We start from the raw sequence: 20,536 nt of genomic DNA, 5'->3' as shown, positions 1-20,536 counted from the left end.
AACATACACCCCAAATGATCCCCCCAATTATATGTGGATCCAGGAAATTACAAACCTTAGTATTTTATTACTCTTTCTATAGGCTAAATGGACATAGGACTGTAAGAGACAAAGGAGCCATAATTGCTTACTCTGACTCAGGCTGGAATTAATGCAACCCAGCACTAGTTAAGAGTGGAACCAGGGTCCCACCAGGACACTACACTAGTTAACACAGTGCTAGTCCAGAGTGGAACCAGGGTTGCACCAGAAAGCCGGTACAAATATTTTCTATATCCCTAATATAACTGAAGAAACGTTTTTATGGTTCTTGTTTTGACCTCCATTACTGGACGTAAAGTTTACTCCTTTATTTCTTATTAATATCTCTTATCTTATTAGTATCTCACTGCCCCAAAATAGGAAGGCAAGAAATGATTAGATTTTTCTTTCCCACAGAAAACAAAATAAAACAAAAATCACCTGAAAACTGAAAACTTTGACTAACAAATGCCAACATGTTGCCTCTTGAGAATTGTAGTTTTGGTGTTGTTGTACTTTTGTTCTCTTTTCTGGCCCAGACTCCTTCTCTGAACTATATCTCCCAGGATACACCACAATCTCTCTTGTTGCTAAGCTTCATGATGCATGGTAAGAAATATAGACTGGGCAGGGAACATGTGATAGTCCACAGGGAAGAGTGTTCATAAAGTAGCTGAAATATAGCTACAATAAGGTTTGGTGGCAGCATTCCTGAAGAGAAATATTTCAGGTTTTGGGTCTACTATTTTTTTAACGAATGCTGACATTTTCCATAGAAAATGGATATTTCCCTTTCCCTCCTGCCCAAATTGTATAAATGCAAATACAATTTCCACCCAAAAAACAGAATCAGTGGGAATGCTGCTTACCAGTCCTACTTGTTTCTTTTGTCAGCAATGCCTGAATATTGTTTATGCTATGCGTTAATTTAGAAAAGCTAGGTCAGAAAGGAGGGGTAGAAGGGGGGAAAGGGGAGGTTGTAACTTGCCATGAATGCAGTGAGGTTTGCAGTCATTCCTTAGCCTTTTCTGCAAGTGAATTCCAGATTCCTGAATGTTTTGCTTCTTGTATATACAAGTTGCTCTCTTGAGTTTGACATGTGTATTGTTCCAGCTGGAATGTAGCTGTCATAAAAGGTCATGATTATGCAGGATTATAGCTTTAGTTAATTGCGTTAAACTTCTTCAGGTCACTAGAGATCATGATCATGCAGATGATTTCAGAAGACTTTGCAAATTAGGACCAAATCTTTGAATCCAAATTCAAGAGAAGTCTAGAGAACAAATGGAAAACTGCAGTGATATATTCTTGCTGGCCTGTGTTGCTGAGCAGATGGACTGTTGTGCTGTGAATCAGATACAGGTTTTTAATTGTTTATGAGTTTTTAAGGATAGTGGTTTCATACCCTAGGTAGAGAGTTGTCAAGCCTTGATGTCACCACAGTGACGAACAGTGAAGTTTGATTTCAACAAAATGGGGCAGAAAATGGGAATTTTTTGTGACGGTGGCTAGGTAGTATTCCGAAGTCCGCTGTTCAGTCCACTGCTGCAATCTGCTTTAATGATCAGAGAACAGACGCCTTACTGGAGAGTGATTTTATGATGGTGATGACTTCTTTGAAGTGCTTCTCTCTCTTCACTGGTATCACTTCAGTCTTCTTTGCAGGATTCTGCTTCAGCCAGCTACTTTTCATCCATATTCAGACACAGAGAGCTCTGTATTGTCCTGTGCTGAAAAATCAATGCTGTGAATACTGTGTGTGCTGAGCCTATTTGATCTCCATGGTTGTCATGGCTACACTTCAAGGTATTGATTCATCCACAGGGATTTCAGGGTTGGATGGTGCCTGCATTGAGGCTGGAATCTTTTGTCCCACAAAATCTAAGCAAATTCTACAATGAACCCATTTTCACATGCACGCAAGGCAGCGTGTGAGATTTTTGGAGCATTTTCTCCAATGCCTTCTGCTAAAAGCAGCAAGCCCTGCTGCCAAAGGTGTCACAGAGACATGTGAAAATTTATTGTGAAATTAGAATGACAAAATAAAATGCACTCAGACTGCTGCAGGCTTGCCCCAGACACATAGTCCAGGCATAAATTCTGTTGAAGTTCACTGGATCATTTTATTTATGTATTAGATCTGGTAGGATCACCTATAAAAAGGAAGTAATTTGAAAAGAGTGTTGGTTGTATCCCAGCTGTATCTTAGTTTTAAGTTTCCTAATTTTTTTTAGCTTACTATTTTTCAAGTGTGGCATATATTAAAAATAACAGAACGTTGCCTAAATTGCACACAGATTCCTTCACTCAGCCTGGATGCAATTTTTATACTAATCCTAAAGAACTGGACAGACAGCACATTAGTGCTGCTATAAAAATCTAGGGGAGAGATGCCAGAAATGTCTAAACCAGGATAATGTCTCTCTTTCTATTGGAGAATTATCCTGGAAAGAAGCAGGAGTATAATTGTACCATTGTAAGGTATAGTAGTTTAGGTCTGTCAGCATTCACCCCAAGGTCACTGCATTTGCTCTTTGTTCCCCTTCTACCTAGTGATGAGGCAGAGGAATAAGCAATTGGTCAGTCTTGGCAAATTGAGCATCCATCTCTTTCGAATTTTAGTGTATTTATATTTGCATACAAAATTTATGTAAATTATACCAAGGCATATTTTGTCTCTGCATAGCAATTTGAGAGATGAAATTAGTTCTCTGTCTATTTAGATGTAGCCTTCATCATAGAATCCTTTACAACCCCCTCTGCTCTGAGGTAGTAATATTTTAGTCCCATTGTACATGTGAATTGATTTAGGCCAGACAGAATTGTCTGTGCATAGATTTGAAAGTAAACCCTAGTTTCTTGAGGCTAAACCCAGTGCCTTGTCCACCTGGTCCTCCCCTGAGATTAACCATGACTGAAAATGTGATAAAAATAAAGGAATGTTAAGCAAGTGAACAGCAGTTCAGTCATGCTGATACTACAGTATTTCAACAGGCATTGTCTGGAAGTGCTGACGTTTCTGCAAATAGAAGACTGTATATGTACTGTGAGCAAATGCTTTGGCGGAGCACTTTCTGTGGGGTATAACTGCAGGCTACAAATTGCAGAACAGGTGCTTCAGAACCTGTTTTATGTACTGAACACAACAGTATTTCCCTTAGCAGTACTTCAAGTGGATGCCTTCCAAGCAGTTCTTTCAATATAGGTGAAAGAAAATCCAGTGAAATTCTCCAGCCCATAGAAACCTGTTTCCTAACATTCAATAACTTCCTACAGAAGGATTTATTTTCTCGTACCTTCATTTATTTTTTTCCCTAGATTTCCATTATTGCTTGCTAATTATATTAAGAAGGTCACTATTTACCTTTCTTTTCAGTTTTTGCTCTCTGGGTTATTCACACATTGGTTACTTTCCATGGCATAGGAATTGAAAGAGATGAGGCACTTTCAGAGAAGAGATGAAAGCTCAGTATTTGTTATTAAAAGATAATTTGGTTACTAAAAGAGTACAAGTGATTTCTTCTCACCACAAATTTAATCTTACCGCATGTTGCAATATAAGATTAGTGTATAAAACTTAGTTAATTTATATGTAGGGCATCATAGACACATTCAGCTGAAGTCAAGAGGACTGAGTTAAACTGAGTGTAAATGAGAGAACTGAATTAAATGCATTAATCTGCATACCATTCACACAGCTTTCCCCCAGTAATCACTTGTCCAAAATTGGGATGTGTGTTTAATTAGGGAAAATGATTTTTTTGCCTGGAACAGAAGCATGGAGATGCTGCAAGATGGCTTCTGCTTCTATTGTATTTGCAAATTTGAAGCAGAAGGCAGGGTAGAGATGTACTGTATAGACCAACTGAATTAGCTGACAAATGTGGAGACCAGAAAACTTTGAGACTCTTGTGAGATAAATATGACTGTGAAACCCTGCCCTTATTAAAGTTGGAGGGGATTTTGTCACTTGTGAAGCCAGGATTTCATCCTAACTTTGTGAGTAAAGGATTACTAGATTAAATCATAAAATATGTTTCAAATGTGAACTTGTCTGAATACTGACATTGTCAATCATGCTATGTCAGTATTCAGACAATACGGAGCATATATTTTCAAGTCAGTATTATATAGGAATGTAGAAATATAGTACAGAAGCACACACTTACAAACAGAGCACATACCAGGTTTAACTGGTAGCTGAACAAATTAAGATCTCATTAACAGCTCTGTAAAATGTTTACGTTTTTACATTTTAGGGAAAAAAATTATTTGTGTACATCTCGTAATAACCCAGTGAAAACTCAAACTTTAGGCAATATGCTGAACAGAATGGTTTTGGTTTCATCATGATCTGGTTACCTGGAGTGAACGAAGCAGGAAGAAGGCCAGTTTTTGTTTCATTTCAGTGTATCAAAGGTTCCCTAGCTCTGCCAGAAAGAATAGCTCCTATTGTGGTTGTGCACCCTGAGCTTTACAAGCTGCATGCGTGAAGTAAATTCCAGTTACAAACTTGTCTCTATTGTATTTTTCTTTCTCCTTTCTTGATTGCTTGTTCAAGATTTTTTGGCCACTATAGACTGTTGCATCTACTGATGAAAAGTGCCATATAAGAACTGGATGTTGTGTAGAGAGTGATTTTTCAGCACTGTAGTGAAGAGTTAAGACAATGTTGGGTGGTTTTGGAAAACAACAACAACAAAAACTTTCCCTTTAGTGTTTTTTGTTGTTGTTGTTTATAAAAATAAGCACGTGCTGACTCTGGATCTGAAGGTTATCATCCAGCCAGGTCTTCAGCTCTCAGAAAAAGAACTGGATTTTTACCTTTGTCCAGAAACTACTTTCTCTGTGACACCCATGAACTGTGCTTTGGGAGTACAGACTAAGTTTGGCAAGCTAGTCAATTGACTGTTCAGATAATGTCAACTGACTGGTCAGTTTACTGCCTGTTACTGCACCATAGTTAAAATTTGTCAAATGTTTCATGAAGCCAGTACCGTGGCAAGGGAGTTTGGCACCAGGGGAAGAGCTTGCAGTGGCAGCCCACCCTGTCCCCATGCACAGATCCAGGGGGCATGTGCCCCACCACACTTGCCCGGGAGTGCACAAAGTGGCAGGAGCTGCCCTCTGCTCCACCAAACGAAACAAACGCGGCTCCGTCTTGTACTACCTCCCAGGTGGGCAGTGCCTGTTGGTGCCCTTTCGCTTCAGTGCCCGGGGTGGTTGCCCTGCTCGCGCCCCACCCCTCCCTTGCTACAGCATTGCACAAAGCCATGAATGCCCTTGTGTAGATGGCAGCCTACCTTTCTGATTGTACCTGTGTCATGATAGCAAAGGCAGGACTCACACACACACATCTACACACCATTTAGGAGTAGGCTCCCCTGAGCTCTTCCAGACTTCCTTTCCTTTTCCCCTCCCATTAAGCCGCATGGGTATGTAGAAACTACTCTGTGCTGAGGAAAGAACCTAAGCTAGAAACATAGAAGAGCATCTTCTATTGGACATTTGCTGTGACTGCGGGTAGATCCAAATGCAAACAGCTAAAGGCTTGAAGTTGGCTAGCTGCCTACTTAGCATAACTACTTTTTAAAAACTGTCTTTTCTTTCTTTCTTTCCTGCTGGGCCAGGCCAAGATGGCCACCCTGAAGAGCCGGCGAAACCGGCTCGCCGGGACCGGGATGGTCGACGCCCTGCAGCTCTTCTGCCTGCTGGTGCGGGCCTGCCTCTCGCTCGAGTTTGAGCACGCGGTCCTGCGGTGGACGGTGCCCACCTTCGAGGAATGCTGGGCCCTCAAGGGGGCACTCTGCCGAGTCAAGGCGGAGCGCCTGCTCCTCACCCTGTAACACCCCCGGCTGCTCAAGCTGCGGCAATGCGTCCAGCGGGCCGAGGCCTTGGACTTTGCTTCACATGGGTCGAGCCCTGAGGCCCCCCATGTGTGTCCCCACTGGCAGAAATGTAAATATGCAAATAGACCTTTGGCTCGCTATGGTTTTTTAGTCTAGAGTGTACAGGCAGGCCTTGCAGGCCGTGAGCCCAGGACCATGTCCATGAGGCCCAGGTGTTCGGACCAACCTGTACATAATCTTTACTGGCCCCGATTTGTCACCCTCCCTGGAATAAACGCCTCTTAAAAGTCAAAGTCTAACCTACTTAGTACTATAGTCTCTTGTTACTGTTAAATATAAGAACAGCATAAGAACATAAGAACTGCCATTTACTGGGTCAGATCAGAGGTCCATCTTGCCTAGTCTCCTATGTCACATAGCAGCAGAGAGTGAATGCTGAAAGAGAGATTGAACAGGGTGTGACCATAGTATGACCATAAATAATAAATTTATGCTGAACATATTTGACTGACTAATTTGACCAAGTATTTTTTTACTGGTCAAATACCCATCCCTAGTTCAGATTCTCAAAGCAACCTTTCCCAGTAGGGTCTCCAAGTGCTTTCTTCTTTCAACTCATGAAAGACAATTGTAATTCTGGTTGTCATTTGGTACTGGACCATTGTAGGCTGCATTCTGTCCCTTCTAGCTGATATCTATCTAGCTAGTATAGTCCCCTTCTTGATTTTTTTTTGTCCTGAGGAAGAAGTACATTCATTTGGGCTTGTAGAAGGACTGGTGTGAAATCCTCTGAATTTTACCCTTTGTGGAGTCAAAGGGTAAGATTTACCATTGGTATACATGAGTACAACTTTCTTAATCCGTATTGTTGCACCTAGTTATTCCAGTGGCAAATTTAGCCCAGATCCTATTTTTTTGGATAGAATAGCTGTTGAACAGTATTAATATTAATATTAGCATTAATATCATATAGGTGTATGTATATATAGGATATTAATACTGTTATTTTTAATATATATTATTTATATATATTAATACTTATATATATATCAAGCCTGATTTCTCAATGTCTTGAGAACCCTTGCTCCCATTATTCTGTAGGAGAGATGGAATTAGACTATTGATCATTGCTATATTTAAGGATTAAGGATCCTTAGACTACTTCAGCATCAAAAATAATCACCCTTGGAAACAATAAGGAGTCTTTCTTTCCCCTGTGCGTAATTTGATCAGCCACATATAGGGTTTGCTTATTTATTCATTTACTTATCCCTGTGACATCAAATAGTGGCCTCTATAAAAGGGACTACTTAGTGGACTAATGTTCTGGTATAGGGATGTCCAACTGACAGCTCACAGGCCACACGCGCCCCCTGAGTGTTTAATGTGTGACCCCCAGGCTTCTGGTCCAGGCATCACTTCCTCTGCTTTCCTGCTGCTGCCAGAGTCCTTGGGTTCACCCACCTCCTCCAGCTTCTGCTGTTTGCCCTGCCTCTGGGGGTGGGGCAGCATGGCATGGCTCACAGGGCTGAGGGACCCTATGGCTGGAGGGCCTCAGGGGAACCTGGGGATCCTGTGCAGCATGGAGGTGCAGTGCAGTGCAACATAGCAGGAGTCACCTTCCTCACAGCTTGGGGGAGGGAGGGAGGGAGGGAGGGGAGCTGCATGGCACATCTGCACAGGGGAAAATTATAGGTCAGAGGGCTTGCACAGTATGTCAGCAAGCCATGCGATGTGGCTGGGGGTGGAGGTTGCATGGTTCAGTGCATGGGTCACAGGGCATGTGACTAGGGGGCCTGTGGCCCCCAGCCACTCAGAAGCTGGATAGCCCTAGTCTGATACAGGATGGCAAAATCTTCTGTTTCTCTTCCATAAAATCTCCAAGATTTATTTTTTTAATAAAATGTTATGATTCTTACAACCAGCAGCAGGAGCAAGGGGAAGGTGAGGAAGATATAGGAATGGAAATGAGGCTCTATAGTCTAGGTCATCCTAACTAATTTTGTTAACTGCAAAGAGAGCTCTTACAGTACAGTTTAAACAATGTACTAATCAAATATTTTCTTTGTAATAAACATTTCCTTATGGGCAGCTAAGTAATAGAGGGTCTGTCAAATTGTTTTAAATAACTGCATCACTTAATCAGAATAAGTTCTTGAGTGAAGTTGTTAAAGTTTCATTTTGGAGGGTTTCAGCATCTGCATCTGCTGAATGATTTATCACCCTGACATTAACTGAGTATTATGGGGGAAAACACAGTTTGACCTCAGGCGAGCTGGCTTGAGACATAAGACTGTTCCAGGTTGAATTTTCCTTCTTAAATTTTTCATGAAATTCTCTCAGCAGGGCCACTGTTCAGCTCTGAAAAGATTTTGAACCTAATAACCATAACTGCTCCAGCCCAGCCATCCAAAAGAAAAAAGAAAAAAAAGAAAAAAGATTATTCCATCAATGCTTTCCACCCCTCCCCCCCCCACTTTTAAATGCAGCATAATAATACTGAATAGGTTTAAGGGCCATCAATTGTAAAATTATCATTTTTCAACAAAGCAATATTATATTAAACACTTAATTATTCATTACTAATGCTTGTCATGGTGAAATATTGGCCCCTGTAATTTTTAAAGCACCAGGCCTAGCTTCTCTTCCTTGAAGGTTAATGGCTGAGCCCTCAGTTTCATTAGCCTTCCTAAACATAGCACACCTCATATGTCACAGCTTAGCTTTTCTCTCTCTCATTTTCTTAGTAACTGAAGACCACACATTGCAAAATGATTTTTAAGATCTATTGCCTGGCATCATTTTGGTGTTTGCACCGGGGTGAATGGTTTATAGTGGTATAAAAATGTGTAGTAATGCAGGGAAGGTTGGGGGCAGTCTCAGGTACAGTTATTCTTGGCTAAACTGAATCATTTCTGCACAGGCATTTTTAAAATGGTAGTACTTAGCTTTAAATGGGACAAGAAGCACTGAGATTATGAGGAAATTATGCAACTTGCAGAAAGCTATTTAGTCATCTGAAATTGTATGCATGAAATATTGATGGTGCATTAGTTACATGATGGGGATGACTGTTGACTGCATACATCCTTACTGCATACAGGGCCCAGGACTACAGCCTTAAGGTTTTTGCTCTTTAAACCTCTAACAGAACACCATTATTTAGCTTTTATGTTAAAGTAGTATATTTTGGAGTCCACATTCAATATTTACTACCTGTGTAGGGGCATAAACTGTGGAGTATTTAAAGCACCATACTTATGTGGAATATTAAAACATTTTAGCAGCAGCAAAAATCACATTTTAATAGGGAGTCTCTTCATTTAATTGTGGTAGAGTACAGGTAACTTTGCTATGTTTCATAAAAATCTTCAAACATTATTTCCATTACTAAATTTCTTGTGTACTCAAAACATTTCCCACAAAATTTGGGAGGAGTTTTTAGTGCAGTATTAGACTCACTGGGCACGTAACCAAAATTACTGCATAGTACGGGCATGTGTCTACACGTGCATGCTCGTACTGTGAAGTAAATATGGTGATTTACGCTGATTTGAGCATAAATTTGATACTTGTATCATGCAGGAATCAAATTTATTCTTGATTAGTTACTGCACAGTAACGTACCTGTAGATGCCTTACTGAGCAGTAACACTGTGTGTGTGGACTGACTTTGGTCCCAAGTCAGTCCACACACAGCATTAATGTGCCTTAGTGCCTTGACGTGTAAATGCTGACCCATTCCTGTTTACTGCACAGTAATTTATTGCACAGGAAATTTAAGCCAGCATAAATGGATGTGTAGACACACCCACTATATTTTACATGTGCCTCTTTTGGAGAATATTGGATAAGTGAAGAACAACTGGTAAATAAAAACCCCAAACACATCAAAGCCTACCATTTTTATTTGGTAAACTTCTTTTCTTTCACCCATTCTAATGGCATTTATTTTATGAACCTGTTGGCTTGGAGAATTATTTAGCTAGTTTCTGAATTTCTCTGAGCTTTTCCATGTATGTTTTTCATTTTAAGCCCATCTCATTGTAGGTAAATGGGTATTGTTATGAACTGTGCTAATTAATTACTGAATTTTTCCTATATATAAAGCTGGCATCATATAACTAACAATTTTTGATCCTATCTGCATATGTGCCAGTGTCCTGTAAATATAAACATGATAATTTTCAGCAGAGCTATTTTATACACTGAACAGCAGATAATTCATAGGAATTCCAGTTAGTTGTTGAAACAATTTCAAGACATTTCTAACAGAAGTCTTTACTGGCTAGTAGTCAGACAGATGAATGAAGAAGGAATGAACTGAAAAATGTATGTGGTACAGGTTAATTTATTGCACCCAGCTGCCATGGACATTAATGGAAGCTGGACCTTATGGAAGGGAGGTGGCCTTAGGCTTGTAATCTACTTGTCTACTGGTAGAAAAGTAGATCTTGTCTACTCTTTATATTTCACTCATCTTGGATTGTTTATTTTCACTTTTTGAATATTTTGCACTGTGGCCAAATTCTTGGACTCCCCCACCCTCCATGCTGTCTTGACTTACAGTAAAAACTTTGAAGTGTTTTTAAGAGGAGGCAAATGCCCTCATTGAAACCCTTCCTGTGGAGGTCCCTTGGGAGGGCTGTATTTGAACTGTGCTACTAGGGATTCTTCCTGGAAGGTCTCATCTGAAAGGATGATAGAGCTCTCAGCTCTGCTTTTTTTACCATGTGAGTCTCAGTGAGGGCACAAAGGGAGTGCTCTCTCTTTCCTTCAATTCCTCAGCAGACTGACAATTTCTGATGTCTTCTAGTCACAAAACCTGCCTCCACAGCACCTGGAGACTCGCATTTACTTAAAAGGATTCAGGAGTTATAGTTCTTAGAGAAACAGTCAAAATAAGTATCTGTTTTAGGTAACTTATTATTACTATTGAGAAATACATAAATAAAAAAAAAGATAGTTTTGATATATTTCATTGAAATGGTTGTACTCTTTTACACCTCATTTCCTGTACCTTTGACTCTGTCTCTAAACTGTCTGTTTCCCTGATAAAATGTGAAAACTTAAAATGAAAAGGCACCTTTTATATTTTGGGCATTTCCAAAAGATGGGTGTCACGGCGGGGTCTATAGGAGGGCCGTGAGCTCCCTGAGGTCCCTTGCACTGCGTCAAGGCCGGCCCAAAGCACCCTCTCATTCTCGCTCGCCACGTCTTGCTGGTAAATATAATAGGGAGGCTACCTTACTCCTCCTTTGGCACGGCTACTAGGGACCTCTGTCCCCGCAGTTTTTCCTGGACTCTTGTGGTCACCCCATATGATGGGTGCTACTCCGGCACCCCAGCCTTCTGGGCTACGCGTGGCTCCTACCAACCCCTAATACCACACCCCAAGCCTCGCAGATGGGATAGACGTTGTCCGGTCAAAATACACACCCACTTTCTCGGGTCCTCCTCTGTAATCTAGCCCACTCTAGGGCCTTCCCTGTAGGTCTCTATGCTAGCGCCCCTTCCTGGGCTCTTGCTGTGCCCACTCCAGGCTCTCTGTAATACAGTGCCCCGCACTGGGACTCTTAGTAACACCGCCCCTCTCTTTGGGACTCTTGAGGCCCACTCTGGGCCTTCTCTAAAATAATCTAGTCCACTTTGGGACGTCCTCTCGAGCCACCGGTCTTTTAGGCCCACCGCACTGCTAACCTCTCGTTTGCTGGGTGCACTGTGCTGCTATCCCCTTTTCCTGGGGACCACCGCAGCACTGCCCTTCTCTGGGGCGCTGTGCTGCTAACCCCTTTGGTCTGGGTCCACCGTAGCACCCTGCCCCTGCCCTGGGTTTTCCGTAGTGCTAGCCTGTTACCGGGCTCACTACATCCGTCCTGGGCTTCTCAATCTTGCCCCCCCTTGGGCCTCTCACATATTGCCCCCTTGGGCCTCTCAAACATTGCCCCTCTTGGGCCTCGCAATGGTCCCCCTTCTCTGGGACTTGCTGTGCCCACACTGGGCTCTTTAAATGCCCCTCTCTGGGCTGGGGTCTACACACCCCGCAAGTTGCGCCCTTACTGGCGTCGGGGTCCTCACACTCCTGTGAGCCCCCCCCATGAGTACTGCGCCCTCACTGGCGCTAGGGCCCCCACACCACTGTGGGTCCCTTTATGAGGATCATGCGCCCTCTTGGCGCTAGGGCCCCACCTCTCTGGGGTCCCTATGAGGCCTCCTCCAACCCCTTATAGCCTCACCCAAACCACCGGTGTAATATCACAAACACAACTTCAAGCCTCCTGGCTATAACTCAAACACAACCCAAAGCCGCCTGGCTATAACTTAACATCATTGCTTAACTCCGCTCGAGCGGTACTTGTTGTTAGGCTTCTCTCCGCACCCTAACTCCAGGAGCTCCTGCCCCTCTGGCTGCTAGCAGGGAACTGCTAGCCTGGCCTTGGCTCTCAGGTTTATAGGGGCCAGGCCCTGCCCCCTCAGGATCATAACAGGTTGTAGAAGCCACTGCCACGGTCAGACTGTGCATGTTTCCCTTCTTCCCATTTTAATGTTATGAAGAGAGTTTTACCTCCCTTATAAAAGATATCACATCTATTCAAAGAACCTTGCCTGCCTATTTTAAGTTCTGATAAGTTATTTTATTTGGACTTCTAAGGAAGGAATCAAGTTACCATCATTGGGCACTTTGGTGCACATATACCAGGGGACACAGGTTTGGTGACGTTCGGTATGTCTAAGTTTAACTTCCAGGAACTCAGCTCTTGGAGTTCTTTTATTAGACCAACTAAATAGTAGCAAAAAAAAAATCCTTTCTTTGCAAGCTTTTGGGCAAGTACATCCTTCTGCCAGGCTGCAGAGAAATCAAAGATTGTAAAAATCCTCCTAGGTAGAAAATAAACTCCATTTTGCACAGGGGAGGTAGAGGCTAAAAGTGTATTCCCCTGGGGATCTGAGAGTCCTTTTGTGAGAGTGTTGCTCTGTGCTGTGCAGATGAGGCTGTCTTCTTCCCTGGAGGTGGCCGATGTCAGAGGTGGCCAGAGAGGTGAAAAAAATCCTTCTTTCTTGTTTAGGAGGACTTAAAACCTGGCTTATTCTTTTCTTTTAAAATGACAGTGGTTGTAGCATATACATTGTCCACCTTTAACAGGTAGCCAAAGGCTTTTGGTTCAGAACAGGAGAGTACTAATGCTGCTGGAGCTGGCCCAGAGCCAGGCAGTAGGGCAAACTGATTCATGAGGAGTAAAGAAACACAGCTGTGCCAAAGTGACAGGTCACCTGATTATAAGGAGCCGCATGCCTGGATGCTCAAATACCTTGCCCTCCAGGAGGGAGAGGGGGAGCTCCCAGAGAAAGAAGGAAGTACCAAGAAAGAACCCAAGCAGCAGTGGGCTCCTAGCACAGAGAACGATGAGATCCCCAAGATGTGGATGTGCTGCAGTATGTTAGTTACTCTGACTGGGGGCTAAGGTGGTGGCATGCCTTTTTTTTTTTCTCTTTGGTTTTGATTCATCACAAGAAAGGCAGATTTTTGGTTAAAGCGATGCGTTTCAATACGGACAAGTGCAGGGTGCTGCATTTGGGCAGTAGTAACTGGCAACACACTTATAAGATGGGAAACTCCCTTCTTGAGAGCACAGAGGCAGAAAGGGATCTTGGAGTCATCGTTGACTCCAAGATGAACATGGGCCAACAATGCGAGGTCACGGTCGGCAGGGCTAACCGGACCTTATCGTGCATCCACAGGTGCATCTCAAGTAGGTCCAAGGAGGTGATCCTCCCCCTCTACATGACACTGGTCAGGCCGCAGCTGGAGTACTGTGTCCAGTTCTGGGCGCCCCACTTCAAGAGGGATGTGGACAACATTGAGAGGGTCCAGAGGAGGGCCACCCGCATGATCTGGGGACAGCAGGGCAGACCCTACAATGAGAGGCTACGGGACCTGAACCTGTTCAGCCTTCACAAGAGAAGGCTGAGGGGGGACCTGGTGACCATCTATAAACTCACTGGGGGGACCAGAAGGGTTTGAGGGAGACCTTGTTTCCCCCAGCGCCCCCTGAGATAACAAGGAATAATGGCCACAAGTTGTTGGAGAGTAGGTTCAGATTAGACATCTGTAGGAACTACTTCACAGTTAGGGCGGCTAGGATCTGGAACCAACTTCCAAGGGAAGTGGTGCTGGCTCCTACCCTGGGGGTCTTTAAGAAGCGGCTTGATGCCTACATGGCTGGGGTCACTTGAGCCCAGTTTCTCTCCTGCCCAGGCAAGGGGTCGGACTTGAAGATCTACAAGGTCCCTTCTGACCCTACTTCTATGATTCTATGATTCTTTCTTTCAGGTTCTTGGATGTCTAATTGGGGTTTGTGGATTTCATTTCTGGAGCTGGGCACCTAAAAGTCAGGCTAAGCATTGCCATACTGGGGTCCCTTTGTGGATGCTGGTCTTAGTCTTCCTTAATAATCACTGTTTGCTTGCAATACATGTAATGTCTGTTATCAGATTAATTCATGCTATATCTTCTTGCTAGGGCTTATGTCTTCAACTAACAGAGGAGCAGGCCTTTCCTTGCTGTAGCATTTATGATTACAAGAATTAATTGCTTATATTGTATTCCAAATGTTAAGTTAACATAAACTATCCTTTTTTTCCCCACCTGGCCTGGGAAGGCAAAGTAGAAGAAAACATCCTTCAGAGCAGCTGACAAAAGAAAAGAGAAATCACATGGAAGCAGCCATCTGTTAAAGTCCATAATTTATAAATACATTTGAAGGGTAAATTAACAGGAAAAGGAGGTGGAGAAAATAATTATCACTGCATATCTCATAGGGTGTTATTTATTTAACCGCAATTAATGATAATACAATTATGCAGCATTCTGTACTTAACTTCTTAACTGCAAAGAAACACTAGAAAGGGAAGAGGGAAACAAATGCTGATTAGTAGTATTGCTTGTGCCATCTGCTGCAGCAGAATGCAGTAGCTCTTTGCTGGCCCATCCATTGTTCCAGGCTGAAGATTGCTCAGAACTGTTTTCTTTTGCTAGCGGCACTTATACTTAAATTCTTATTATTCAGATTGCAACAGCTAGGCAGTTGCCAAACACAGAGGGGAAACTCAGTTCCTCCTCTGAAACAGTCTAATAGGTAAACATACAAACACTTTTTCAGGGATTCAGACCTTGCTCTAGTGCAGGGGTGTCCAACCTCTTTATCATCCAGTGGGCCGGCGAACCATATTCAAAGACCTCACAGGAAGCGGTATCACATAACCCCCCCCCGAAATGAAAGTACAGTGTATACTTTCTTTTCCTGTTGCAGCACATCGGGCCTCAGAAAACAGCTTGGAGGGCCGCATGTTGGACAAGCCTGAAGTCTGAGGAATGCTGCTAACGGTCTGCTCAGGAGTTTCAGAATTACACACAAAGTAATGCTGTAGAAGTCAGTGGAATGGTAATGCCAATACTTTTGTTAACAGTTTTTTATGAACTGGTTACCAGAGAATGGTGTAACTACAGGGATGCTAGCTCCAAAGTTTAGATAAGATCTAATTTAAACAGTGTCTAAGACAGCAACAAGGGTATGCTCTCTTTTGTCCCTGAGCACTGCTCCACTCAGGAAAGATTGTCTGAGACATGGAAGAGACATCAGGCCACAGTCTTGAAGCCAGGACCTTGGCCTGCTCAGATCAGGCCTGCTCATCTGAGTCTGCCACCTCTCATGCTGACTGCTTAGATTGGAAACAGGTGGCTGAAAACCTCCATCTGGGCCCAGTTATCTGCCCACTCCCTGCTGTATAAGTTCCTGACCTGGAAAAGGAAGCATCTGGGTAATAGGGCTCAATTTTAACCCAGACTATCTTGCTGTTCCTCATAGCTAGTTCTTCTACTGGCTCTCTGCCTGTTCTCTTAACTAACCAATCCAGCTCTTGCTCTGCCTGACTCTTCCACTTCCAAACCCGTGGTGACGTGTAGGGGGTGTACAGGGTTGCACGGGCACCCCCTGAAAGCACTGATGAACCTCCTGACAGGCCGCGCTCTCTGCTTAGGTGATGGGTGGGGGCAGGTGGGAGTGCTGGTATCCCCTGAGAGTGCCAGCCAAGGAGTGGGAGCACTGGATGAAGCTCCACGGCCACTTCTGGGAGTGCTGGGCTGCTTCTCAGTTGGCGTGATCAGCCGTGGGGGGGACCCCCCCCAGTCAGTAAGATTGGTTGTGGAGGGAACCCCCCCAGTTGCTGACTGGTGGCTGGGGGGGCACATGCCCTCCTTGACTAAGGTGGCACCAGTTGCCCATGTTCCAAACTCATCCTTTCACTCACCCTGACTCCTGGGTTGATCACCTGGGTACCCAGTCTGGCTTGCTGCCTGACTCTGCACTCTGCCTGACCTTTTGGCTTTCTGAATTGGCTTCTTGGATTGACTTCCTAGCTTCCGGCTTCCTGCAACTTGATGGATTCTACATGCTCCTCCTGATCCTAGTTAGCCCTTCAGGCCTGGCTGCCCATGACCTGATGTGACAACAGGTTACAGCTTCCTGCTTGTGATGGCTAGATTGAACTCAGTGCCAATGCTGTCTGGCAGTGTTTCTAAATTAGCTCCTGCTAGTTTAGATTAGGATTAAGTGGCTGCTCCCCCATGAGTGGGAATGTGTACTTTGCAGCACCTCAAAGGTTTCTGAGGTGCCACAAAACACACATGGCACATGTGAATAGGTTTGCTGTGCTACATATTTGCAGTGAGGAAGCAAAATTAGATACTGGCAACTCCTGGTATAAAAAAAAAAAAAAAAAAGGGACCAAGAAAGGGGGGTGGTGCATGTGGGTACAGCATGTGCCACTCAAAACTGGAGCCTGAAGCCAGAGCTATGCTCCAGCTGTTGGCAAAGGCTTGCACACCCATATCAACACTGCTGCAGCCCTGGGAGGCCCCCCAGGACCACAGATCAGGCTTCTGGGAATAGCCCAGGTGTTGGTCCCAGCCTCCTCTACCCTACCCAGGGCAATTTACTGTATGCCAGAGTGTGTGGGCAGGGGTGTTCCCTGGAGACAACTAGCAGTTGTCTCCAGGGAAATGCACATGCACACTCATGGGTATGTGCCCAGTAGGTCTAGAGAAGCTGAGCTTTACCATGCTCCTTCCTGTCCATAACATGGCTCTGTACTATAAGGGGCGAATGTTACTGGTGGACCTAGGTGTTAGCAAAATTATTTCAAAGGGGGAATTTTCTACTGGAAATATGTGACCTGAGTAGTGCAAAGTGTACAGAACTCCTAAGAGAATCTGGACTAAGGGCAAACAGAGAGCTAACTGTGGTGTGCCCCAAGTACAAGTAGGGTTGGCCCCATGGGCAGGGTCATGGGCTTGTAGAGGCACACATAGCAGTGGCACAAATTTTTACCAGTGCTTTATGCATCATTGCATGCCCTTGCATGTGTGCTTTGGCACCCAGCAAATTGTCCCAGGTAAGGGTATGGGAGACTGGGGCCAGTACCTGTGCTGGCCTGAGTAATATTGCCTTGTGTCCTGGGCTAGGGACAGACATTAAAAAATCTTGAGCCTGAATTGATTCAATCTTTGCAGGTTAGTCTAAGCTGGCTAGGCTAAATCAGTAATTGGACAGACATCCCAGAAATGCATGCACATGTCTGCAGTGGCTCAGGCTAGAAGCTGAGGGGCGCTAGAGCAGCCCTCCCTTCCTTCAACAGCATGGAGCTGAGGGGGATGGGATCAGGTTCTGGCAGGAGCTCCGATTAGCCCAGCAGGCAATTGATGACAGTGTTTATCACCCAATTAAGAAATCAAGAGAGGGACATTACCAGCTACTTGTTGATTCTACCTGTTGATTCAGCATGGACAGTAGCCAGAATGTGGTCTGCTAGCTAATACATAGACACCTCTCCACAAGGCAGAGGGGAAGTGGGAATTCCTTCTTAGCAGGGAGTGGTGAGGGGAGGGGGGAAGCAGCCCCCAGTCTCTGGAGCTGAAGCCAGGGAGCAGAGGGGAGGGGCCAGCCATGCTGTGGAGCAGAGAGCCCCTCCTAGCCCAGAGAGCATGCAAGGATGCTGTGGGAGTCTTGTTTAACTTAAACCAGCAAGGGGTCTGGGACAGACATTGCATAAACTGGTTTGAGCCAAATCATTCAAGTCTGATACTATATTCAGTCAGGTTTATCTCGAATCAGTTTCAGCCATTCTCATACTGGTTTATGTCAACTGAACATCTGTTCTGTTACAGGCTTAAACCAGTATCTGGTCACTTAAACCAGTTTATGTGTAATGTCTTTCCCTAGCCCTGATACAGTTGGGGAGCAGGTCTGGCATCATGGAGCCTGGCCGGCAACCAGCCCTCTGGTCAGCCAGTCCTCTGTTTTTTCTGGTGCATGCTACTGACACATACTCTGCGCCACTTTTTTCCCCAGGAGTTGTTTTTTGTTGCTAGTAGGATTTCCTGGTGCCAAATTTTGCCACCTCACTGCAAATTTGCACCACGGTGCACATTTTCACATTTCCCGCATGCAGTTTGTGGTGCCACAAACCTCGTAACTCTGTACATGGGGACCTGCCTGCAGGGACAACTTTGATTAACTTAGTACAAATCCCAGCTTGTCATTTTCTGTACCTAGGTGTCAGCTTATTGGAGCTAACTGCAGGAGCAATTGATGTATGAATTGGGGCTCTTCCAAAGGTAGGCAAGGCCTAAAAATAGTAGAGATCAAGCCCAAGTTGGTTAAATGAATCTTGCAAACCAGGTCCAGTGATCCCAAATACTATTGCTTGATTTTTCCAGTGACAGAATTTGTACCAGTTCTTCAAGGTAGAAACAAAGTAATGAAAAATTGCTTTTTCCCTGTAATACAGTCTTTCACAACGCAAAGGAGGAAATGAATTGGCCTTGGAGTAGGTGATAGAAAGATGGAAGATATGCTTCATTAATAGCAACTCAAAATGGCTGACCATTTCCACTAGGCTCATGTGTACTTCAGTGAGGTTCAGCAGCACCAGCAACATGTCAGGTTAATTCAGACCATGGTACTTTTCCCATATTCATCACCCATCCCTTACTCTTCAACTTCCCATTCCATAGGTGATCCATTTCTGATCAGTGTGGCTTAAGCCTGTCCCTGTTTTCACATGTTTGATCAAATTGTATATTGCATATAATTCCTAATCTCCAGCCTTGCTAAATATCATATTCTGAAAATTTAATTATTCTTGGATTATAATGTAATTACCCATTTGTTTCATAAATACTTTTCATTATGAGTTCCAAATAGATGAGTAAATAGCATTAATACACACTAAACACAATTCTCCTCTTAGTGGAGCTTTGTACTGTGGGAACTGAGAACATAGGTTCATCTTTATGTATTATGCATCATTCACAGTTTCTTTTCAGGTGTAGCAAAGATATCCAGAGATAGGCATATAGGCTGCCAACAGACACTGTGTTTATCCTTGGATAAACCAAATTATCCTGGGACAAAGAGCATCTGTACAGACACCCATGTCCATTGTCCCAGGATAATCCTAGGAAAGTTTCCCAGATATGTAGTAGTAACAGTTTATCCTGGGATATGGAAAAGTACATCTGTACGGTTATCCTGAGATTACATTATTGAATCAATGGCAGAAAAGTGGCACTACATTTAGTTGCTCACTAAACCCTGATTAGAAGGATGATGTATGTACACACCAATTCCAGGGTATTTTTGTTCTGCAACAAATACAAGCACAAATTATCCATGGACGAATGCAGCATCTGTTCCTACCCATAATACATTATGTTGTGAAGAATGAGGGAAGCATATTATATATACCTCAGTTTATCTATGATATGCCCCATAAATGCAAAATTAACTCGAATGACTCTGTAAGACAGGGAAAGGAAAGCTAATAAAAACTGGAGCACTGCCAGTGTAAAGGTATCAGGTGTCCTAGCACAAAGGATGGGGAAACTATGAAGTGGAAAATATCCCCCAGTTCAGTGCCCACTAGGTAGACAAAGTTTCTTTTTCCCAAAGAGATAAAATGAGGTGGTATGCAGCATGCAACATGCAGGCTCCAGTGATGACCCAAGGGATGTTGTCTTCAGAGAACTCGAGGCAGACAGTGAGGGTGCACCACCGTCCCTTGAGGTAGACAAAGGCGCCCTCCACCAACACATGAGTCTGAACTCCTGATCCGCCCAGTCCTGTGCCTCCTCATGCTTGTCCCATCCATCCTTATGGATCATGTCCTCTGCCCACCACCTGTCCTTCTGGGCAACGTTCTGTGCCTGCCATGTCTGTGTGTTTGCCTGCCAGTCTTCCACAACCATCACCAGCTGGTCCAGGAAGAGGATCCAATCCTGGGTCCTCCTTCTGTGGAGCTGGTGCATCTTTAGGGCCCCCACTGTGGGTGGCAGAGACCCTGAGGCTGCATCCCAGCTGCCAACTTTGGCCTTGCCTCCATGTACAGCTACAGGGCCTGCAGAGCCATGAGAAAGAAGCTGTTAATGAAAGATTGCAACATTTCTGAGATATGATGCTTTGTACCAGGGGCTCTGCCATTATTTTAGCCTCAGATTGGGGGTTGGGCATGCACAGGTGCCCAGGGACCATGGTAAGTCAGCTGGGCAGACCTGGTCTAGGTGGCCACCAGCTGAACCCCCGCCCTGCTCACTCTCCAGGGGCCCATCC

General features: G+C 44.1%; 1 long non-coding RNA gene across 3 annotated transcripts in view; it reads left to right on the top strand.

The window, feature by feature from the left end:
* LOC106738870 (uncharacterized) overlaps nucleotides 1-20,536 on the top strand; it is a 77,768-nt gene that overhangs the window by 18,817 nt on the left and 38,415 nt on the right. For 2 of the 3 annotated variants that reach the window (XR_002091850.2, XR_009463030.1), the window contains exon 4: nucleotides 15,182-15,313. The exons of the other annotated variant lie outside the window; for it this stretch is intronic. This is a non-coding gene — a long non-coding RNA (uncharacterized LOC106738870). The remainder of the gene's footprint in view (nucleotides 1-15,181; nucleotides 15,314-20,536) is intronic. 3 annotated transcript variants of the gene reach the window in all.

This window comes from Alligator mississippiensis, chromosome 1, assembly GCF_030867095.1.
Source record: "Alligator mississippiensis isolate rAllMis1 chromosome 1, rAllMis1, whole genome shotgun sequence".
Lineage (NCBI taxonomy): Eukaryota > Metazoa > Chordata > Crocodylia > Alligatoridae > Alligator > Alligator mississippiensis.
The sequence above is the reverse complement of the archived record's forward strand: the minus strand, read 5'-3'. Positions and strand labels throughout refer to the sequence as shown.